A 17,459-nucleotide genomic window follows, 5' to 3' on the forward strand; every position below is an offset into this window, starting at 1 on the left:
TGGTCAATTTTATAGGTTTGTATATCCCATTAAAATATTTTCAATACTGATTCATACCCTCTTGAGGTAAACATATTTATAAATAGAAATAAAATAGTGTCTTATTCACCTCTTTTCCCTTGTGGAATTTAAATGAAACGTGACTTCCACAGGGACACATTGTATAATAATCAGATATTTCTACCTCTTTAAAACCCACACCAATGGGAATTCCATGTGTAAAAGAGAAACACACCTGGGAAACTTGACATGATACTCATTAACAGAAAGCTTGGGTGGGTGTGTTTGGAAGGAGTTTTATACAGTTAATGATTTTAAACTCCAATCCTTGTTTTTCTTTCTGCAAAAGCAATGGGCATTCCGCAGACCTGACTGGGGCACAAACCACACTTTGTTTTCTTCCCAAGAAAATCACAACTAAGCAGGAATGCTCCTGCCAGAGAAAGCTTCACCTGCTAAATTCCAACAGGACTAGGAAAACAAGCCTTTCTTCTTCAATAATGATTTCACTTCCCGGTTTGGTAACTGAAATAGGCACACATTTCCTCTCCTAACTTGAAAATCTCACCGCTAGGTAAACTGAATTTTCAGCTCTGAGCTTCAATGATACAAACTATTTCCAAAGAAGAAATTAGCTACAGGCTGGGAAGATTGAGGCAAAACTTTCCCTGTAAAAACAATTGATGTTATGTCTTAAAGAGGAATATGCCTTCTCTACAAAAGAATCCTGATTAATTAGTAAGAAGTCACTTCCTTTATTTTTAACATTCTCTTAAAAACTTTAAAAATCAAACAATACTGTATATGTTGGATATATCTGCCTTGAGTAGACATGACAGAATCATAGAGGGTTATTTCTGAGTCCTTCTGAGTCCTTCCTGGTCTTTCATCCTGAGATAGACCTTCTCCACTGCAAATACTTACTGCCCAAGAAACTACCCTGAACATAGTGTTGTCAGATAAAATACAAGACACCCACTTAAATTTGAGTTTCAGAATTTTTTGTATAAGTATGTCCCCAAATATTGCATGTGGCATACTTTTAATAAGAAATTATTTATTGCTTATCTGAAATTCAAATTTAACTGAGTATTCTGTATTTTTATTTGCTAAATCTGGTAACCCTATGGCACACAAGCAAGATTCGTTAAATATTTCTAAAGGAAAGATTTCTTAAATACATCAAGGCTACTTTTCTCCCACCAGAGTGTGAATAGAACATTGGACTGTTGATGTACTACTACATGACAACTATCCACCTTTGTATCCTTCTTAATATTTTACAATAAAAAAAGAGAAGCAAGACCAACGATCTGTGATGGATATTGTTAAAAATTAAATGGAAAGTATGTAAGACTGAATCAGAGAAACTGATCTGATCTCCCAGTGGTTATATGGTAATAACTCATGGATTGGTTGTTATTTAGTATGTGAGTCTAGGAGTTTACCTGAGCACAGAGTGGACACGTGCTATTGAACCAGACTAGTCTTTTCACTGTAATTACTTTTAAAGTACTTTTCTTTAGGGTGGGTTTTGTTGTTTATTTGTTTGGTTTTTGAGTCATGTTCTATATTTTTTTTTCTTTTGGCAATCAAGTAGACATTTGGTATTAGAGGAGTATAGCCCAAAGAATGCTGGAGAAATTTATGTGGCACTTTTGGAAAATGGAACAGTGAGACTCCATTAACAAATAGATATGGACTCTGCTGACCTCTCTGCCTCCACATTCACTCCAACAGAGACAAACTGCATATAGTTTCTGAGACATCGCTGCTGCCCTGGCCCAAGGAGCCTGCCTACATCTGTCATCTAAGATGCCAGGCCTTGAGGCTGCAATGTGGAGGTACTTGCCCACGTCCTCTCCCCACCCAGGTCTCGCTCTATCCCCTGAACACAAAAGAGCACTGCTGAAACCCATCTTGCAAATACAGTTCGTCAAACACCATCTTCATTTTCTTCCTGCAACTCCTCTTTCCACATGGAAGAGAAATCAACATATCTAATTCACCATACTGTCCTTATTAGTCTTTTTAAATCAGTCTTATTAGCCTTTGGCCCCACACAACTTTCTTATTCTTCCTCAACTAAGCATACATCCATTCATTTGTTCATTCAACAAATATCCAGAGATCCACTGGTAAACAAAAGAGACAACAATTCCTACCCTTGTGGAGCTTGCATTCTCATGGGAAGGTGGCAGGGTTGGGGGAGGGGGGGAGAAGGAAATCAACAATAAAGCAATAAATAAATGTTAAATTTGTTACAATTTAACATATTAATTTAACACGATGATAAACGTTTATTGTAATCTAACATGCTTATTTAACATGGTGATAAATACATTAGGAAAAAAACAGGGCCCAATAAAAGGGTGGGGATTGCAATTACAATCATCAAGAAGTGACATTGGGGCAGAGGCTTGAAAAAAGCGAAAACAAGGCATGTCTGGGGAAAAGTATACCGAGACAGAAAGAATAGCCAGGGCAAAGGCCCTGAGGCCAGAGCATGCAAATCAAATTCTGGAAATCCAACTCTCAAGCCTGCAACATGCTCCAATGTTCTCAATTCCAGCTTAGGCTCACCCTGGACTCCCTGCTAGAATGACTGATTTGCTTGCATTTCTGTCTCCACGTGGCAGCCCCACAGACATTTCTCCTTTGGCAGCTGCTCTCTGCTAGGTTTTGCCAGTAGGGGGCATTAAAGGGAGATTGGAAGCCCAGAGGCAGGAAAGGGACTTATTCCTTCTTGATCTATTTCCTGTTTCCTGTCAGCATCATTTATGCTGGCCCTTCACCTTGGAAATGGCTGTTATGACAAGTTACCACCTTTAACCCGACTCCCAAAGCCAGGCTCTTCAGGCTCCTCACAGTATCTGCTACAGAAATGCAGCCTCACCTCTGAGTGCAGCCTTCACTTCTGCAGACTCTGCTTCTCCCTTTGTTTCCACAGCCCTAAAGTCATGAGCTGCTTCCTGCAGCTACTGTCTCCCTATGACTTCAATGCTCCCTTTTCCCTTTCCAGCAGTCCATCACCCATTTAATGAATTCCCAATACTAAATTCTCTCTGTTAAGATACCTTGCGTGGTTTCTTTTTCCTGGCTGGAATTTGACTGATAAGGGAGCTGGAATGTAACTTTCTGGAAGTCACAAACCATGTTTTATTCATCTCTGACTCCAAGCACTTAGCACAAAACCTAGCATATAATAGTGCTCAATCAAAGTTTGTTGAAAGAATAACGAACAAATATCATATCCACTCACTGGCAAAGTAAATTGAGACCAACGCCTGGACACGTGACACCCAAACCCAGCTATTCCCTTAAGTATTCAGAAAATTGCCTTGCTCTGTCTTGCCAGAGTAGACCATCTGCAGGGTGGCAATGTGAGCAGCAACACCCACCTCCCACTCCCATCCCCTACACAGAGGGAGTTTGTGCAGAATGAAGAGGGCATGGGTGGAGAATGCAATCAGGAACAATCAGTCCTTAGGCAGGCCACCACTAGCCCAGGGAGATTTTGAAACAAGAAGAGAGTGTTTGGGTTAAAATTATTTACCAAAAGCATTAGTGTCTGTTCCACTGCCCACCAAAACCCTGACCAAACCCTAGCCACTTTCTGATGGGAATTCATAGCAAGACACTGAACAGCTTATTTTAGTTTGGTCCAAAAATATAAAAGAACATCTCTCTAGGAATACTTGTGCACTGAGGAAATACCATGCCACGTTTTAAATGCTAGACTATATTCCTGCAAGGAAATTTAGTTGTAAGAAAAATGAAGCAAATGATACCTGAAAGTAAAACAAAGTTGCCCAGGGCCTTGCACATAGCAAGCATGTAATACGTAGTTGTTAAATTCTTTGAATGAGACTCTTCATCAAGGTTGTAATCTAGGATGAAATCATCCTAGAGAACTCAGAGTGCTTTAGATCCCATAACTAGCATGTGAGAGAAAATTTGGCACAGAATCCTTTTGATGTACTTTTCCATCCCAGCCACTGTCTCAGTATAAACTCTCTTTTCTGATTTATTATAATAGCCTCCAGACTGGACTTCTTGCCACTAACCCTGGACCACAGTCCACGTTGCTCTTAGTTATTTTTCCAAAGCTCCCTTACTTAGTTCGAATTTCAGCTTTGTCACATCCTAGCTGTGTGGCCTTAGGTAACTTGATTAACCTCTCTGTTCTTGGTTTCATCAGCCTAAAATGGGGATAATAACAGTACCTACCTCATATGATTGGTATAAGTTCTAAATAAGTTAACGAATCTAAAAAAGACAATGCCTAGCACACTGAAACTGCAATATAGGGGATAGAGATTATTACCACACTTGAAAACATAGTTGGCTTCCTGTTGCTTATGGGATAAAATTCAGTTCATAAGCAGATATGGGTTTTCCTACTCAGAACCTCCAGCTCTCTTTCCAGATTCATCCTCCACCTTCCTCCTCTCTACTTTCCCCTGTAATTACCTGTCTCTTCATCCCTTCTGACAAAACCTTCTTTCCTGCTAGAAGGTTCCATGAGATGAACCTCCAACCACCACTATTACCACTACCACCACCACTCTTTCCAATCTTTTCTTTTGAATGTCTTTGCGTGTGTTTTTCTCTGTACCTGGAATGTCCTCCTTCTGCCTCTTCTTCAACTGACACACACCCACTCAACCTTCAAGACCATCCCAGATGTCACGCTCTGAAGCTTCCCAATGCCCTCCAAGAAGAGGTGATGACTCCTGTCACTAAAGGGCTTCATATCTCTGAAGACTTAAGGACCACACTATATGCCATCTCACACATTTGCATATGTGTCTCTCTTCACAGGAATTCAGACTTCCTGGGGGGCAGGAAATATACCAAAAAGGATGAAAATCTTTTTCACAACTATGCCGTAACACAGTGATTGACATGGTATGTGTTCAATAAATGATGAATAAATGAACAAATAAATGTGTCAATGAAATAAAAGCAACTCAAAACAGGCAGAAGGACTTGCCCATTACTTGAAGCCTTCAAGTAGAAGCTGAGTGACCATCTGCCACATTACTTTAATGAGAAGTGGGTGAGAGTTTGAACCAGATAACCTAACTTCTGAGCCTAAAATTCTAAGAGGAATCCAGGGAAAAGTTTGTGTGTGTATGTGTGTATATATTTTGCTTGATGTAAATGAACTCAAACTGGACTCTAATATTAGCATTTCATCTTGTCACTCAATTTTTAAACTAAAAAAAAATGTGTATATGTGTACAATATACCAAAAATTGGTTTTCTTTTTTTTCTTCTTCTTTTTAGCTGTGTTGTGCAGCTTCCAGGATCCTAGTTCCCTGACCAGGGATTGAACCCAAGCCCTTGGCAGTGAAATCGCAGAGTCCCAACCACTGGACCACCAGGGAATTCCCACGGTTTTCAAGCTAACGAATTTTGCAAAAGTTCACAGAAGGAAGAGCTCAACTTTACTTGTATTACACACAAGGGATCATTCTTCAAACTGGAAGATCTGAAAAATGCAAATTTAATCCCTTCCTATTACTAAAGAAAGTCAAATACAGAGAGAAGAATGATAAAATGGTAGGTGAAGAATGTAGGTGCTACAAGGAGAGAGTTAAGGAACTGCCAGTGGGACTACAAGAAAAAATAGACACTCAACAGTAAGGTGTACAGTGAGTGACTCTAGATGACTCAGAAAACTGTCAAACAGTTCCAAATCTAAAAGTAATGTGTTTATTTAAATAATACATAAAATGAGAAAAGTCAAGCAGTAAAAACACTAGCAGTTTTGCCTTGATATACAGCATACACAGCTTGAAAAATACCTCTTTTCATTTAAGAAGTTACTCCCTTTTTCAGAGTGGTGGACTTTCCATACAAGTGTGACACAAATCATTTTGTAAAACGCAGACATTAAAGAATAAGCCTGAAAATAAAATCACTCACAGTGACTTTAACAAAACAAGTGAATGTTTAAAATATTAAAAGCATTCAGCCATGACGTGAAATGTAGCTCTTTTTTTTAATTAACAAAAATAATAGACTGTTTTGGCCACATCAGCTTGACACACTTAAAATATTAGGTTACCCAGTTAACTCAGTTTTCACTTTTCTCTTCCTGTTTATTCATAGACTAAAGAGAAAGATAAACTTTCCCGTTTTTTTTCTTTTCAAGGTCCCAAAGAGATCTCAATTTACAGAGGTAGATAACATTCTTTCTATACCTCAGAAGCCATCAGTTTCTCTGAAAACTGGACTCACTTCAGGACTCTCCCAGAACTCCAGGCCTTCACATGTCCTTCAAAACATCAAGAACAATCCACTGAACCTTCTTTAAGAGTTCATCCTTAGCGGCTCAAATGAATTTATTACAGCCAGTCATAACTTTTTCTTGAAATATACCCATTTAATTTAATTGAATTTTTGAATTATATGAAAATAAAATAGAATTTTTTTCAATGAAAGTCTTTCAACAGGAGTGCCCAAATAAAAAGTATAATATTATTCCAAATTTTAAAGCAGTAATTTTCCTACAATTTTCAAGTGGAGGAAAAATTCCTGTCTTATAGTTCACGTGGCCTCCAGCCAGCAGATCTAATTGTAGGCTGGGAAGGGTGTAACTCTGTAAACTAAATGGGAGTCAGCCACCTTTGGCTAAAGTTCACTCTAATCTCAAATATCCTATCCCATTATCCATGTAAGTACACTCAGACTTGTCAGATCACTTGAGGAAATTTTTATTTCAAAAATATGATCACTGAACACTTGACATTTAGGCCACTAATAATTTTAATGTTGCTGGAACAAGAATTCTGAGAGAGATGGATTCCTTAGGCTCAATTATGAAACATATTTATCAGCCCTCCCATTTTTCCTCCCTGTTTCCAGCCCTTGTTATGGTATTCACTCATAATTGAGGTGTTAGCTGAAGAAGTCTTAAACAGTGATCCTCCCAGGGATATTTTTATTGCCCTGAAAAAATACTTCTTTTTAAAAAATGACTTCAGGAAATAACTAAACGAAGCTGTAACCGCGGGCTTATACAGTTTACCAGAACAGCGCTAGAGTCCCAGGCCTTTCCATCCTTCCCCATAGGAGGTGTGAAGCTCCATACTGCAGTATCCCTCTGCCAACCTCCCTCTTCCCTCTGTCCTCTCCTCCCACCCCCGCCCCCAAGTTCCTGCAGCTCTTCCAGTGTCACCATGTATCTTAAGTTCCTACCTGAGACTGGATGCCTAAGAAAAAGATGTGGAACTTTGAAGAACGATGGGCTCTGTCCAGATCATAAATCCAAAAGGCCTGAAATGATCCATCTATACGACGAGCCCCTTATCCCATTCTTGGTTAAGGTCTAAGCTTGTGAATTCCACCAGGCCATCGCCCCCTCATCCACCCTCTGCATGTTTGCTGAAGTGTTTACCTGCCCACGGTCCACAGCAGGCATTTTCTCTTTCTCCAAAGGGCTTGGGTGGAGGGTCTTGACCTGAATAATTTGTGTGAGCCTGACCAAAAAAAAAAAAAAAAAAAAAATGATTCTGGCAAATTGAGCTCAGAGTATTTAAAATATACAAATCCTGTTTTGGGGGGCCAGTGGCTCTGCTCCTGGACAGCTATTTCCAGTTTAATGCTGCAGGACCAGTGGCTGTGCAGTTGCCACCCCTTCAGCGGTCTTTGTAGGAGCATCCTTTGCTTTTGGGCTGCTTGTTATTGTTTTCTGGACTTCACCAGAGGTCAGTGATTCTCAACCTCATTTCAGTCATAGACCCTTCCGAGAACATGACGAAAAATGTACACCTCTTCCCACAAGACAAAGCGTTAGTGTGCACGCGTGCACACACACACAATTTCATATACAGTTTGTGTGTGCTCATGGACAATCCTGTGGTTTGGGTCTTATTTTCAGAAACTTTATATAGACAAAGTTGACCCAATTATTAGAGACATAGAATACCCTGCATTTATGAAGTCTTTGAAATGTATGGTTCAACACAGCTGTTTATTAGGGGGGCAAATTTTGTGAGATTAGTCTTCAGAAACCCACTCTGTCTGAGCCAACCCAAGATGTCTGCTCACCTTAGCCTATTTTCAAGGTTTACAGAGTGAAAGATTCAGGTCTCACTTATTTTAGATACAGGAACGCCAACCTGTCTACAGATTTTTGCCTAAGGCTCCATTTCTATTACCAAAACATAGTTTGAATTCATCCTTTCTTTTGAAAAATTTCCTGAATAGCTTATTCTTCCTTCTGCAAGCCCATACTCTCCCCCTGCATCACACTTTTTTTTAGAGGTGAGGAAGAAGGAAACATGATCAGGATAAGAATATCAAATCGTATTTGTTAAATATCTGTGGTGTCACCAGTCACGAGTTTCAGAGTGCAATTATGTAATGACCCAGGTTGTTGAAGGATAATTGAGTTACAATTATTCTCATGTAGAACAAATCTTGATATGTGAAGAACTTAATGGTGCCATGATAATTACTGAAGATTATAATTACTTTTGGATTATGATTGTCCATTAAGTTGACAATGACAGTTTAAGTGCAGTTTGGCACATCATGGAGACATTTTTACATTTATATTATTGAAATATAAGTATAAGGAATGTAGTACTTTAAAAAGCACTTTCAAAGCCTTCTTGATAACATTATAAACCCCCAAACCAGTATTTTAGTTTCTTTGAGCCTGAAAATTCCTGAGTAAAAGGAGAGTAGGTGGAAAAGGAGAACAATAAGTAGGAAGAAATGTTCCAACTTAAAAAAAAAATGGTATTTTTGTTATTCAACATTTCTGAGCATGCATAGTCTTACTAAGGAACATGAAAAGGGACCCAACCTTGAGCAATGTATTTGAGGGCTCAGTATGTAGCCAGCCTGAGTACAATGGAGCATACAGCTGTGGAACATAACTGGAACCAGATGAAGGGCTGCAGTCCTATCCATCACATCAGCCTCATCAGAGCATTGGAGGCAGGATGACTGAGTGGGCTGATGCCTTAGGGAATGAGGGATCAAGGATTCTGTTTAAAGGAGGGAGGCTCTGGCAGTGATCTGGTTAGGTTAGGGCTAGAGGACTTTTCCTGAAGCTGTTTCCAAAGCAAGCCTGTGGGATTTTTTTGTTTTGTTTTGGTTTTGGTTTTTTTAGCTATAAAAAGTGCTGGTCCTAGATTGTACTTATTTGGAGTAGCTGGGGGAAGGCTGATGGCGCTCTGGTGTGAGGGTCCTCTAAATCTCTCTCTGGAGCTTCTGCTACACATGTTTTCCTGCTTCTCCCACACTCCCCATTCTTCTCTCAGAAATAACTTGCTAGCCACCCCCCTCCCACCCCTTGCCTGAGCCAGGCAAGGCTTCCCATTGATCTTTATTCGCCAACCCCTCTCTGCCCCCTGTCTTACAATGAGCCTCATTTCACTGCTAGCATCACCTCTGCCTGCAAGTCCTGATACTCTGCTTCTGAGTACTTAATCTTAGTGGAGGCTCATTTGTCATTCTTTCATCAGGGCACTTTAAGGCTCTTCATTAAAACCCTTTAATGAGTACAATTTATCTCAGAGAGGTTTTAGTGACTGTCCCCCATTATAATGAAAGTGGCTCACATTTATTGATCAGTTTCAACTAATCTACTGTTCCAAGGACTTTGCACGAATCTGCTCATTTAATCCTCACAATAACTAGAGATTCATTTTGCCTATTCTTGAACTTTGTAATGATGGAATAATACAGTCTGTACTCTTTTAGTAGCTTCTTTCACTCAACATTACGTCTGTGAGATTCATCTAAATGGTTGGGAGTAACTTTAGTTCATTCCTTTTCATTGTCGTATAGAATTTCATCGAGTTAATGAGAACAAGATTCCCTAGCTTAGGTTTATATGAAGATTATTGTGTTCTCAGCAAAACAGATAGCTTTTTTTCCTATTTAATTCCAGGATTACTCATGCTTGAGTTTCTGAAGTTCTTTAGGGATATTTTAATTACACTTTTATTAAGGCTTAGCTAAAAGATAGAAAAGAAGAAGAAAACATTTAGGGTTAAGATTACTTGTTTTTGATTGAGACTAAGTGAGGGAATTCTGAAGCTCTTCTCTGGACTCCCTGCAGTCTTTTAAGGTGGAGGTTAGATCTTAAGAATTTTTGGCAAAAGAGGTAGAAAAAAAAGGTCTTCAGAAGCAGAGGTCATAATTTTAGAGGCTAGGAGAAAAGAAAGAGTTCAACTTCTAGGTAAGAGTTCTCATTCTCCAGAAGCTAAACTTCCAAGGTAACTTCAATATCAACTGTTTTTTAGATCTTAGAGATCATGCTCACAGAGTAGTGTGCCAAAGATCAGTTCTGAATTTGTATGTTTTTTTTTTTTTTTTTTTTTTTTTTGTGGTACGCGGGCCTCTCACTGTTGTGGCCTCTCCCATTGCGGAACACAGGCTCCAGACGCACAGGCTCAGCGGCCATGGCTCATGGGCCCAGCCGCTCCGTGGCATGTGGGATCTTCCCGGACCGGGGCACGAACCCATGTCCCCTGCATCGGCAGGCGGACTCTCAACCACTGAGCCACCAGGGAAGCCCCTGAATTTGTATGTTTAATCCAAACTTTAACTAGATTTGGATAAACTGACAATTCAAGACTTAGAGATTTGGATAGTCAGCTTTATCCAAAGTAGGCTTGCTTTGGAAACAGCTTCAGCTGAATCATCCCCTTTAAATCTTACTACTTTGACCATGATGACATGGCTTTGAAGAACTTGGCCAAATGTTTTCTTCACTAATATCATCAGGAGAGCGAACACACTGAGAAACTGATGAAGCTGCAGAACCAGCAAGGTGGCTGAATCTTCCTTCAGGAGATCAAGAGAACAGAAAAGAAACTGTAGGTTTGTTTTTATTTTTGTTTTTTACAGAAAAGAACAAACAATATATCTTCATTAAAATGTCAAGCAAAAATGTATAATTCTCTTTATTCTAGCAGAATTCCCCTCTTGTTCAAATTAAATAAATATTTATTGAGCATCTACTGTGTGCAAGTCGCAGCAATAAGTCCCCTAAGGAATATAAAAATAAGTGAGAGATATTTCCTTCTATTAAAGCACTTATAAGTGGAAGAATAGATAAGTCAAATGACAGATTCATAAATAAATCTTTGGAAGATGAAGACTATCGGAAAGATACCCCCAAAATAGTAAAGACGCCAAAAGGAAAGGCAAATCAAATCAAGTTCAGAACAAAGGAAGGACTTTGTGGAAATGTTGATAATGGCATTGGCCTTCAAGGATGAGTAGAATATTGATAGCAGAGATAGGATGGAGAGGAGAGTGTACCAAGTGAAAAAAAATATCAAGGGCAAAGCCATGGAGACTGTATAAAATTGGACATATTAGGAGAACAATAAATAATATAACAAATAATAATGCACCATTGGGCTTATAAAAGTGAAATTAGTTAACTACTTCTGCCTTGTAGTCCCGTATACAGGCCAGTAATCTTTTTCCAAAAATATTTTGTATTTACTTATATTAGTTTGCTAGCACTGCCATAATAAAATACCACAGACTGGATGGCTTAAACAACAAAAATTTATTTTCTCATAGTTTTGGAGACTAGAAATCCAAGATCAAGGCGTCAGCAGGTTTGGCTTCTCCCGAAGTCTCTCCCCTTGACTTGCTGATGGCTGCCTTCTTGCTATGTCTTCACATGACCTTTTCTCTATGTGGGCACCTCCCTGGTGTCACTCCCTCTTCTTATACGTACACCAGTCATAATGGATTAGGGCCACACGTATGACCTCATTTATCCTTAATTACCTCTTTAAAGGCCCTATCTCCAAATACAGTCACGTTTTAAGGCACAGGGGGTTAGAGTTTCATCACAGGAGTCGGGGGTGGGGAGGAAGGGCGGGATTGGGCACAGTTCAGTCCTTAACACTTATTTAATAACCTTCTTCTGCTTAGCCTGAGAAAAGGGGTCTGATTTTGTTCATCTCTCTACTCCAAGTGCCTTAGCCCAATGCTGGCACATAAATATTTTTTCACCCACTTTTTGTTAATTTAGGGGTAGAGTGCAGATTATATAGGCTGAAGTCAGATGATGGAGAAGAGCTTTAGATGCTAAAGAGAGGTTTAAATAGTTTAGAATAAGGAATGAAGGTCGGAGCTATAATAGAGGATTTGTTGTAGGTAAGAGGAAAAGGAGAGAGGAAAGTCAATTAGGAGTCTTTCACTGTGGCCCAGTCAAGGGGGACTGAATATTTGAATGCTAGGGGCTTTGGGGAAGGAGATGAGGGGAAAACCTGTTTCAAAGCTTGGACGTGACAATCAATTTGAAGCGGGAGGGAAAAAAAGGAGAAAAGTGAAGTTTTTGAGCTTGATGACAGAAAAGCATAGTTCCATTCAAGTCAAGAGGTGGTACTCCAGCTGAATACAGTGAGTTTGAGTTGCAGGGGAGCTACGTGGATGCTACTGTGGGAGATTTTCAATGCAGGAACTAGAAAGACGTGCATTTGTTTAGTTCATTTCCTAACAGAAAGTTGGAAATGTGGGTCTGTTGTCTGAGAAAGAGATAGCAGAGTAAGCTGCATGATGGATACAACTTTATTTAATTTTCGTTTCTGCAGCTCCTGGTTCAATGTCTGGCCTATATCTAATGCTCAATACATATTTGCTGAGTGACTGAAATGGGGATTGAGGAGTGATCTACCTTGCAGGCATTGCAGTCAGACAAATCATTGTTAAAATCAACGGCATGAAAGGAGGAAAAAGAGAAGTAAAGTCTAAGGACATTTGATCTCCCTCACTTGATTTTGAATTATCGCACTGTAAATTATGGGAAATACAATGGGTTATTCTCAAAATCACATAGAGAAAAAGCAATCTCAGTACCTCTACCAAAAAATACAGGCATTTTGGAGCCGGGGGAAAAGGTTAATAATATGTTATCTTAACAAATAGCAACACCTAGTGACCAGTTCCAAAAACAACATGGGGACTTTTCAATGAGTTTCTTCGTGAGGATTTTTGCAGCACTTTCCCATGTGGGGAAGGAAAGTTATAGTAATTGACCAGCTCTGCTGGTGGTAGTGACAATAATAACTAATATTTGTATGATACTTAATAATTTGCAAAACACTCTCCTATACCTTATCTCATTTGGTAATCGAGATAGATATTGTTGAATAAAAATTGAGGCTGATGTAGAGAAGAGGATTGGGGTCTGGGCTGCTTGGCATGGCTGAATACCCTCTGCTCTCTGTCACAGAAATGGTGCATGATAAGAAGTGGCAGACAGGAGAAAGGGGATGACTCACAGCAACCCCTCACCACTATTGGAATAAATAGCTCCATGGAGAGCCAAACAGGTACATACACACACACACACACACACACACACACATTTTTTTCCCTTTAATTTCAGGTGGAAACTGAATCCAGTTTTTCAAGCCCTCTGTTGATTTCCACTTGAAATCCCCTCAGCCATCTTTCTAAACCTTTTCAACCCTAAAGCCCTGAACTCCAGAGCCAGGCTGCTCTGGGGTTTGAATGTCAATTCCAGCAGTTCCTTGCTGCATGACCTTGGTTGCTTAATCTCTCTGTGTCTCAGTTTCACCATCTATACATTGGGAATAATCACAGAACATACCTCAAAGTCTAGTTGTGGGGTTTAAATGAGTTAATATACCTCAAGCCCTTAAACATGCCTATCTTATAATAAGTGTTAGCTTCTATTTTTTTTATCACTGGATTGTAATTATTTATTTACATTTTCTTTCTCTTCTCCTGGCCTGGTTTCCTCGAGTGTAGAGTTTTGTTTATCTCTGAAACCCTAACACTTATGGATGGCACATAGTAGGTCAAGGTAAGCAGTTAGTCTCTGGGATTTCAGAGGAGTAGCCGGATATCTGAACAGTTTTGTAGAACATGATGATATTGAAGGAAATCAAAATATATCGCTCCAAAATATGCCACTTTGCCATGAGGATTATTTTGAACTGAAGGCAATCAAGAAGAAGCAGATACTAGAAAAATTCCTTGCTTTCCCCCTATTTGACTAAAGGCAGGACATAAATTTTCAAAAGTGTCTCTCCTCCCTCTCTGTCAGAAAAGACAAAAGGAAATCATGGGAGGCAACTTTAGACTCAGTCTGGAGATGGCACTAGCGAAATCTACAAAACAAACGTTACCGACTATACTTATCTACCGTTAGTTTCCTCCCATATATTTACCCTCCCACAATTTCCTTTCTTGGAAATCTAAAACCATTTTCCTTTGTCCTGTCACTTCTCTACAACTTTATTGTTCTTTGTTAAAGATACCATATAAGCCTGAATTCTAAGCCACCTCTTTGAGTTACTCTTCCCTTAGTTTCTCCCACGTATATGTGAGATCTACATGTTAATATTAATAAACTTTTGTTTGTTTTTCTCTTGCTAACCTGTGTTTATTACAGAGCCCCAGCCAAGAACCTAAGATAGGTAGAGAAAAAAAATTTCCTCCCCGACAATACTTAAGGCAGATTATATTAGGCGATCCAGTCAGGCTCTAAGTCTAGGGTTCTGAGCTGTCCCCAACTTTTGAGTTTGGGCGGTCTTGGGTGGGCTGAAAAGTCAGGAGCAGCAACAGGAAACTGGAAAGGGATCCATTTACTAGAACAAAGGATAAAGAGGGAAACAGGATTCAGGAGTCAGGAATAGGGCAGAAAAACTTGATGTCAGAATTGGAGCAAACCCAACACTGGACTACCCCTGTATCTTTCCTGGACAGATTCAATGGTCTCCTAAGTCTCTCCTGGTGTTAATTCATTCTCGCACAGCCACCATAGTTAGCTTTCTAAAAGTCTGATTACGCCACTTGCTTGCTCAAAAACGTTCAGTAGCTGCTGTGGCTGCCACTGTCTCATCTTCAAACCACCCTTCTGTCCTCAGCTTTGTGCTGCTGGGACTGGGACTCTGCAAACGGCTTCTCTGCTCGCCAGATGGCTCCAAGTTGGCTCCGCCAAGAGAGGGCGCTAGAGGGAGACTGAACCGCTGGAGAAGAAAAGGGATTTCTCCTTTCTGCTTCCTGTTTCTGTCAGTATCACCACAGCAACCCTTCTTAACCAGCACCAGCAGTTCCCTTGGTCCCTTTCATTCCAGTACCACCACTTGATTCCAGTTTGCAGTTTTTTCCAACACGAAGAACCAGCCTCACTGTGACCCCTTTACAGACACCAGCACCATCTGGTCACTGCCCCCTTCTCAGATGTCCAGGGCCCAGGGCCACAGGGCCCTTCCTCTGAGCTCAGAGACACCAACCCTCGGGGGTCTGAGTTTTAATTCTGCAGGGTCCTCTTCCAAATTTCTAAGTGTGTTTTGGTTGTTGTTTTGTTTTTAATTTTGGTAAAATACACGTAACATAGAATTTACCATCTTAACCATTTTTAAGTGTACAGTTCCACAGTGTTAAGAACATTCAAATTATTGGTGCAACCAATCTCCAGAACTCTTTTCATCTTGCAAAAGTAAAATTCTATACCCGTTAAACAATTACTCCCCATATCTCCCTCCTCCCAGCCCCTGGCATCCACCATTCTACTTTGTTTCTATGAATTTGACTACTCTTAGGTCCCGGATATAAGTGGAATCATACGGTATCTATTCTTTTGTGACTGGCTTATTGCACTGAGCATAATATCCTTAAGGTTCATGCATGCTGAAGCATGTGTCAGGATTTCCTTTCTTTTTAGGACTGAATAATATTCCATTGTATGGATGTAGCACATGTTGTTTATCCATTCATGCATTGATGGACACGTAGTTTGCTTCCACATTTTGGCTATTGGGAATAGTGCTGCTATGAACATGGGTGTACAAGTATCTCTTTGAGACCTTGCTTTCAATTTCTTTGGGGCATATACCCAGAAGTAGAATTGCTGCATCATATGGTAATTCTCTTTTCAATTATTTAAGGAACAACACACTGTCCCAAACTTCCAAGTTTCAGTAATTCCAAACTCTTCTCTTTGTTTCCTATGCCTTAGGGGTGGTAGATGCTCCCTTAGTGTTACTTTAGTACTTTTTTAGTTCCCCAATACCTAGTTAATAATTCTTTGTATTAAGTCGTTGTTCTTAAAGGAACAGTTGTGGTTAATTTTTGTTGGAGATTAATTTTGAGGGAGGTAGCTATACAACTTAATCTTTAGTTACAGAATATTCAGATTGGCTGGTCACAGTGTCCTGACTGGATTCTGACAGTTACGCCCGCCACTACATGGCAAATGAAAGGCAAATTCCTCAGATTTCTCTGCCCTGAGCTACTCTCACTTAAGCCTAGACCAGCTTCCAGCCATGTTCTCCACTCACTCTACCTTCCTTTCAAATGGAGCTATTTATCATTTGCCCCAAAAGTCTTCAGGTCACTCACTTTATTTCCTCCTCTTAATGCAGTATCAGCAGAATAGATGGCTGGGTACACGTTTTAGGTGTTGGATGCTATGGTGGGCGCTTTCATGCACATCATTTCATTTTTTACTCACAACCACTTTGCATCATCATTTTCCTAGGTTTACTGATAAAGAAATTAAAGCTTAGAGAGGTTAAGTGATTCGCCTAAGTTCGCACAGCTAATTGGTCACAGAGCCAAGATTCCAGCAGCCTCAATGTCTTTTCCAGCCTTATTTACCTGTCAAAATCCTACCTCTTTTTCAATGCTCAGGATAAATTCTACTTAACCCATTAAGCCTTGGCCAGTCCTCCCCTGTAGATTAGTCTCTTCCTCTTTCTGTTGCCAAGAGCACTGAGTCTGAAACTCCTTTGGAGTTGTTAGCACGTCATCTTGCTTATGTGGAGTTTTCTCTTTACTATATTTTTATCTCCTGAGGGCAGGTACCGTGACTTATTCATCTTTGTAGTTCACCACCAGCACCAAGCATCATGCCTTGTACTTCGTAGATACCTATAAATGCCTTGAACATCTGCGGAATGCTTAGGGAGCTTTGCCTCACTAGGATTCACTTCCTTGGAAAATGGCTAGTTGATTAGCCTGTGTCTTAGTCCCTCAGGCTGCTACAACAGAATACCATAGACTGCGTGGCTTATAAAGAGTAGAAATTTATTTTTCAAGCTTCTGGAGGCTGGGGAGCCCAAGATCAAATGTGTCAGCAGATTTGATTTCTGATGAGGGCTTCCTGGTTCATAGATGGCCATATTTTTGCTGCATCCTCACGTGGCAGAAGGTTCTAGGGAGCTCTGTGGAGTCGCCTTTATATAAGGGCACTAATTCGGTTCATGAGGGCTCCACCCTCATGACCTAATCACCTCCCAAAGTTCCCACACCTAATACCTTCACCCTAGAGGTTTGGTTTCCACCTTGAATTTCTGGGCAAGGAGTGGGGGATCACAAATATTCCATCTATGGCACCCAGTCACCCAGTGTTTGACTCCTGGGGCCTTGTAGAAGTTCATGTCAGTACAGATACTCCTTTTTCAGTGTTGCAAACATGTGCTGCCTGCTAA

This window comes from Mesoplodon mirus (assembly GCF_964341445.2).
Source record: "Mesoplodon mirus genome assembly, chromosome: 3".
Lineage (NCBI taxonomy): Eukaryota > Metazoa > Chordata > Mammalia > Artiodactyla > Ziphiidae > Mesoplodon > Mesoplodon mirus.